This window comes from Drosophila biarmipes, unplaced genomic scaffold (assembly GCF_025231255.1).
Source record: "Drosophila biarmipes strain raj3 unplaced genomic scaffold, RU_DBia_V1.1 ptg000081l, whole genome shotgun sequence".
Taxonomy (NCBI): Eukaryota; Metazoa; Arthropoda; class Insecta; order Diptera; family Drosophilidae; genus Drosophila; species Drosophila biarmipes.
In genome coordinates this window covers 25,001-32,078 of record NW_026114564.1, presented here as the reverse complement: position 1 = coordinate 32,078, position 7,078 = coordinate 25,001, and the positions used below count along the sequence as shown (strand labels likewise).

General features: G+C 33.0%; 2 non-coding genes across 2 annotated transcripts; both read right to left on the bottom strand.

The window, feature by feature from the left end:
• Positions 1–1,541: 1,541 nt before the first annotated feature.
• LOC127012438 (large subunit ribosomal RNA) lies at positions 1,542–5,512 on the bottom strand. Its single transcript, XR_007765929.1, has one exon. It is a non-coding gene; the product is annotated as a large subunit ribosomal RNA (ribosomal RNA).
• A 402-nt stretch (positions 5,513–5,914) lies between these two features.
• Positions 5,915–6,093, bottom strand: LOC127012441 (5.8S ribosomal RNA). Its single transcript, XR_007765930.1, has one exon. It is a non-coding gene; the product is annotated as a 5.8S ribosomal RNA (ribosomal RNA).
• Positions 6,094–7,078: the final 985 nt, after the last annotated feature.

Sequence of the window (7,078 nt, the reverse complement as noted above, 5' to 3'; positions counted from 1 at the left end):
ATATACCGTATTTACTTTTATAAGGATATGATTGGCGTTTTATATAGTATTGACAAAATTATAAGTTTGACAAACACTTTTTTAAGTCTTTTAGTTAAAATTGTCATTTTTAATTGACTATCTAAACACTAGATATATTTGCACATGGAGCAAAGAGTATAAAAATTGGTCGCGTCACTAATAATATCGCGATACATTTTTACTACCATCAAAATACCACATACGTTTATATGTCCTCTTTATTTAATTTGGTTTCTAAACCTCAGGAATAGTTTTAATTATATGTGCGCTCTAAGTTGAATGAATTTCTTGAATCTCTTTACTTGAATTTCTAAGACTTAAAAATATTTATAAATAGATGTCCTATTGCATAATATTTTTTTATCGCTTCACTTATAAAATAACGATCCTGCCTTTCTACCTTTGAATAAACATTCATATAAACATGGAGAAAAAAACGTTCGCGTCACTAACAGTATGTGACGATAAAATTTTGCTAACATTAAAAGGAACATATTTTTATATGTCAACTCTTAGTTGAATTGGTCTATTGCTTAAGATTCTAGACCTTAGGAATATTTTTATATTATATGTTTGCCAATCTTCGCGTCACTAAAAAGATGACGATTCATATTGTTATTATTAGATGGTCGAGTTGTACTTATATTGATATGTTAATCAAATTGGTCTCTTACTTGAAAATCTAGACCTTAGGAATATTTTTATATTATATGTTTGCCAATCTTCGCGTCACTAATAAGATGACGATTCATATTATTATTAGATGGTCGAGTTGTACTTATATTGATATGTTAATCAAATTGGTCTCTTACTTGAAAATCTAGACCTTAGGAATATTTTTATATTATATGTTTGCCAATCTTCGCGTCACTAATAAGATGACGATTCATATTATTATTAGATGGTCGAGTTGTACTTATATTGATATGTTAATCAAATTGGTCTCTTACTTGAAAATCTAGACCTTAGGAATATTTTTATATTATATGTTTGCCAATCTTCGCGTCACTAATAAGATGACGATTCATATTGTTATTATTAGATGGTCGAGTTGTACTTATATTGATATGTTAATCAAATTGGTCTCTTACTTGAAAATCTAGACCTTAGGAATATTTTTATATTATATGTTTGCCAATCTTCGCGTCACTAATAAGATGACGATTCATATTGTTATTATTAGATGGTCGAGTTGTACTTATATTGATATGTTAATCAAATTGGTCTCTTACTTGAAAATCTAGACCTTAGGAATATTTTTATATTATATGTTTGCCAATCTTCGCGTCACTAATAAGATGACGATTCATATTGTTATTATTAGATGGTCGAGTTGTACTTATATTGATATGTTAATCAAATTGGTCTCTTACTTGAAAATCTAGACCTTAGGAATGTAATATATAAAGGATTAAAAATTCGCCACAAAGCCAAGCAAACAATCAATGCATACAAATAGATTGTTGGTTGAACTTTATATAAGAAGTTCAACACAACAAATAAATTATGCAATTTTATTATCGAATCATCAAGCAAAGGATAAGCTTCAGTGGATCGCAGTATGGCAGCTGCTCAACCACTTACAACACCTTGCCTGTTACAAAAGTCGTTTACAATTGATTCTAGGCTTTGTCATTGTATTAAATAATGCTTTTATATGTAACTAGCGCGGCATCAGGTGATCAAAGATCCTCCCAATTTACTATGTTACAAATTACATTGGCATCACATCCATTGTCGTTTAAAAAGTAAATTATAAACTTTAAATGGTTTAGAAGCCATACAATGCAAATTGCCCCTTATTTATCATTGCAGTCCAGCACGGATACGACCTTAGAGGCGTTCAGGCATAATCCAACGGACGTAGCGTCATACCACTGTTCGCTCGAACAAGTATTGTGCCATTGGTCCGTACCTGCGGTTCCTCTCGTACTACGCAGGAATGCTGTCGCAACAACGTTTTGTCATTAGTAGGGTAAAACTAACCTGTCTCACGACGGTCTAAACCCAGCTCACGTTCCCTTGCATGGGTGAACAATCCAACGCTTGGTGAATTTTGCTTCACAATGATAGGAAGAGCCGACATCGAAGGATCAAAAAGCGACGTCGCTATGAACGCTTGGCCGCCACAAGCCAGTTATCCCTATGGTAACTTTTCTGACACCTCTTGTTAAAAACTCTTTAAACCAAAAGGATCGATAGGCCGAGCTTTTGCTGTCCCTGTGTGTACTGAACACCGAGATCAAGTCAGCATTTGCCCTTTTGCTCTATGTGTGGTTTCTGTCCGCACTGAGCTGGCCTTGGGACACCTCCGTTATTATTTGAGAGATGTACCGCCCCAGTCAAACTCCCTACCTGGCAATGTCCTTGAATTGGATCATACCTGAGTAATTGGAGTTATACCAAATTTTCAAATCAAAAATACATAAATGCACCGTTTTATTAAAGAATTTGTTTGCGATTATATAACAAACTCGTGATACTTTGATCAAGAAGCTTGCATCAAAACCCAATACCATAAGATATAATAAATATATCCGTATAATGGCTAGGAAATGATACACGTTCCATTTAATCAAGTAAGTAAGGAAACAATAAGAGTAGTGGTATTTCATTGGCGATACCAAACCGAGGTCTAATATCTCCCACTTATTCTACACCTCTTATGTCTCCTTACACTGCCAGATTAGAGTCAAGCTCAAAAGGGTCTTCTTTCCCCGCTAATTATTCCAAGCCCGTTCCCTTGGCTGTGGTTTCGCTAGATAGTAGATAGGGACAGTAGGAATCTCGTTAATCCATTCATGCGCGTCACTAATTAGATGACGAGGCATTTGGCTACCTTAAGAGAGTCATAGTTACTCCCGCCGTTGACCCGCGCTTACTTGAATTTCTTCACTTTGACATTCAGAGCACTGGGCAGAAATCACATTGTGTCAACACCCGCTAGGGCCATCACAATGCTTTGTTTTAATTAGACAGTCGGATTCCCCAAGTCCGTGCCAGTTCTGAATTGATTGTTAATTGATAATCGTTATAATTAATAAGAACTAATTGGTTTAACCCAATTAGTATTCTTAAAAATTTTAGCAAGAAAGTTCCACAATTGGCTACGTAACTAAACTATCCGGGGAACAAGTAACTAACATAAATGCTAGAAACTCTATTTACCCAGAACGAGCACATAAACCATGTTATTGTTTCCCAATCAAGCCCGACTATCTCAATCTTCAGAGCCAATCCTTATCCCGAAGTTACGGATCTAATTTGCCGACTTCCCTTACCTACATTATTCTATCGACTAGAGACTCTTCACCTTGGAGACCAGCTGCGGATATTGGTACGGCCTGTTGAGAAGTTTGCGTGTCCCCACCATAAATTTTCAAGGTCCGAGGAGAAAATATCGACACAACAGTATATGTCATGCTCTTCTAGCCCATCTACCATATCTCTCTGCGAAAGACTTCCATGGTAGTACGGCTATAAAACAGAAAAGAAAACTCTTCCGATATCTCTCGACGGCTTCTTTATGGTCGTTCCTGTTGCCAGGATGAGCACGAGGCCCATATTTAATAACAAACGGATACTCAACAGGTTACGGAATTGGAACCGTATTCCCTTTCGTTCAAAATTATTCAAGTATATTAATTTAGCTAGATTTTATATAATATATATATTTGTTTGGCATTTGTATTTTACTTGAAAATTTTCGGCTTTCGCCTTGAACTTAGGACCGACTAACTCGTGATCAACCACTGTTCACACGAAACCCTTCTCCACTTCAGTCCTCCAAGGTCTCATTCGATTATTTGCTACTACCACCAAGATCTGTACCAATGGCAGCTCCATGCAGGCTTACGCCAAACACTTCTACGCATACCATTGTACCTTCCTACTCACTAAAGTTTCAAAATTTATATTACAAGTAATATAAATCATCTACTTTAGCGGTAATGTATAGGTATACAACTTAAGCGCCATCCATTTTAAGGGCTAGTTGCTTCGGCAGGTGAGTTGTTACACACTCCTTAGCGGATTTCGACTTCCATGATCACCGTCCTGCTGTTTTAAGCAACCAACGCCTTTCATGGTATCTGCATGAGTTGTTAATTTGGGCACCGTAACATTACGTTTGGTTCATCCCACAGCGCCAGTTCTGCTTACCAAAAGTGGCCCACTGGGCACATTATATCATAACCTTGAACTTCATATCAAGAAAGTTAAGGTTCTTACCCATTTAAAGTTTGAGAATAGGTTAAGATCGTTTCGACCCTAAGGCCTCTAATCATTCGCTTTACCAGATAAGATTATTTTATATAATATTAAAATGCACCAGCTATCCTGAGGGAAACTTCGGAAGGAACCAGCTACTAGATGGTTCGATTGGTCTTTCGCCCCTATACTCAATTCTGACAATCGATTTGCACGTCAGAACTGTTTCGGTCTTCCATCAGGGTTTCCCCTGACTTCAACCTGATCAAGTATAGTTCACCATCTTTCGGGTCACAGCATATATGCTCAAGGTACGTTCCAGTTAGAGGCATAAATAATATAAATATCATTATACATAACTATATAGAACGCCCCGGGATTGTGTTAATTAGCTATAAATAGTTAAAAAACTAATCCCATTATTAGTCAAGTTAATTACGCTATTAGGTTTATATCCCAATAACTTGCACATATGTTAGACTCCTTGGTCCGTGTTTCAAGACGGGTCCCGAAGGTATCCTGAATCTTTCGCATTGTTAATCCTACAAGTGCATATAATAAACACAAAAATCAATGATAATTATGCCATTATATAATTCCGAAAAATTAACGCACTGTATTCATATAAATCTATCAGCACTTTATCAAATTAATAACATTTATTCTGTGTTAAAATGCAAGCAAATTAATTTGAATAAACTATAAGTTATATTTTATGATAAATTTGGTATGCTAATAGATTACAATGTCCTTATATGGAAAAAATGCACACTATTATCATAATATTGTTTAAATATTACAATTCTAATGATGAATTTTCCATAACGGATATTCAGGTTCATCGGGCTTAACCTCTAAGCAGTTTCACGTACTGTTTAACTCTCTATTCAGAGTTCTTTTCAACTTTCCCTCACGGTACTTGTTTACTATCGGTCTCATGGTTATATTTAGTTTTAGATGGAGTTTACCACCCACTTAGTGCTGCACTATCAAGCAACACGACTCTTTGGAAACATCATCTAGTAATCATTAACGTTATACGGGCCTGGCACCCTCTATGGGTAAATGGCCTCATTTAAGAAGGACTTAAATCGTTAATTTCTCATACTAGAATATTGACGCTCCATACACTGCATCTCACATTTGCCATATAGACAAAGTGACTTAGTGCTGAACTGATTTCTTTTCGCTCGCCGCTACTAAGAAAATCCTTGTTAGTTTCTTTTCCTCCCCTAATTAATATGCTTAAATTCAGGGGGTAGTCCCATATGAGTTGAGGTTGTGTATAACTTTTATATGCAATTAATTCTTTATATATAATGATAAAACATTTTATTAAATTCGTTATATTAATAATATCTGTATATAAATGGCATTTGTTTGATTTAACGAATCAACGAAGAACAATAATATTGTCAACGGTTTTCTATTTTCTAATCATTAATAAGAGACAATTCTAGATAAATTTTTATGCTAGACATTTCTCAGTATCATTTGATTGAAAAAGAAAATATTTCTCTTCGTTTTTCACATTCAAATTATTTACTAATGTGAGATAATGTTTTTCATATATTTTTTAATATTATGAATAAAATAATTAAATTATTATTATCCAATAATATACCATATGCTTATAAAATTTCATTATAAAATTTGTATAAGCAACTTAATTAGCATAGTCTTACAACCCTCAACCATATGTAGTCCAAGCAGCACTATAAAATTAATTAAAGTACATAACAGCATGGACTGCGATATGCGTTCAAAATGTCGATGTTCATGTGTCCTGCAGTTCACACGATGACGCACAGTTTGCTGCGTTCTTCATCGACCCATGAGCCGAGTGATCCACCGCTTAGAGTTTTATAAATTGGTTTCTTAATTTTGTCAAATATGTTTTTATTGAAAGAAATTAAAAATACACCATTTTACTGGCATATATCAATTCCTTCAATAAATTTATTTTTATACCTAAAACGAATGCTGCGAAATGTCTTAGTTTTATATAACCAATATATATCAAAGTATTTCTTTTTAAATTGCATTTATTGTAAATAAATATATATATATATATATATTAATACTTTTTTAGCGATATAAATTGAAATTTATATAAAACATTAACCTGTATAAAACCAGGTACAACATTGTACATTTTAGGTTGTTGCATTATCCAATGTATGCGCATAACTGAGATGAACAATACATATCGCAACGCGTGTATATTATGGTCCATATACACACAGTATTTTAATTGTGTTTATATACAATAATAATTTAATATTATTATTTTAATAATTCGATTTGCTTGTTCGAATTTTTATTTGTTTGTTTTGGCTGCTTATTATTTCTCTCATATGTATTAAATACAATATATAATTTTAATATTTGCATTATTTCGATTTGCTTGTTCGAAATTTCATTTGATCTATATTAGATCATATACATTTTGGCAATTCATATTTTATTTGTATTACTATAATGTATTTATTATAATATAAACAAATATTTTATTAACGGTAAGGATATACAATAATAATTTAATATTATTATTTTAATAATTCGATTTGCTTGTTCGAATTTTTATTTGTTTGCTTTGGCTGCTTATTATTTCTCTCATATGTATTAAATACAATATATAATTTTAATATTTGCATTATTTCGATTTGCTTGTTCGAAATTTTATTTGATCTATATTAGATCTCATATACATTTTGGCAATTCATATTTTATTTGTATTATTATAATGTATTTATTATAATATAAACAAATATTTTATTAACGGTAAGGATATACAATAATAATTTAATATTATTATTTTAATAATTCGATTTGCTTGTTCGAATTT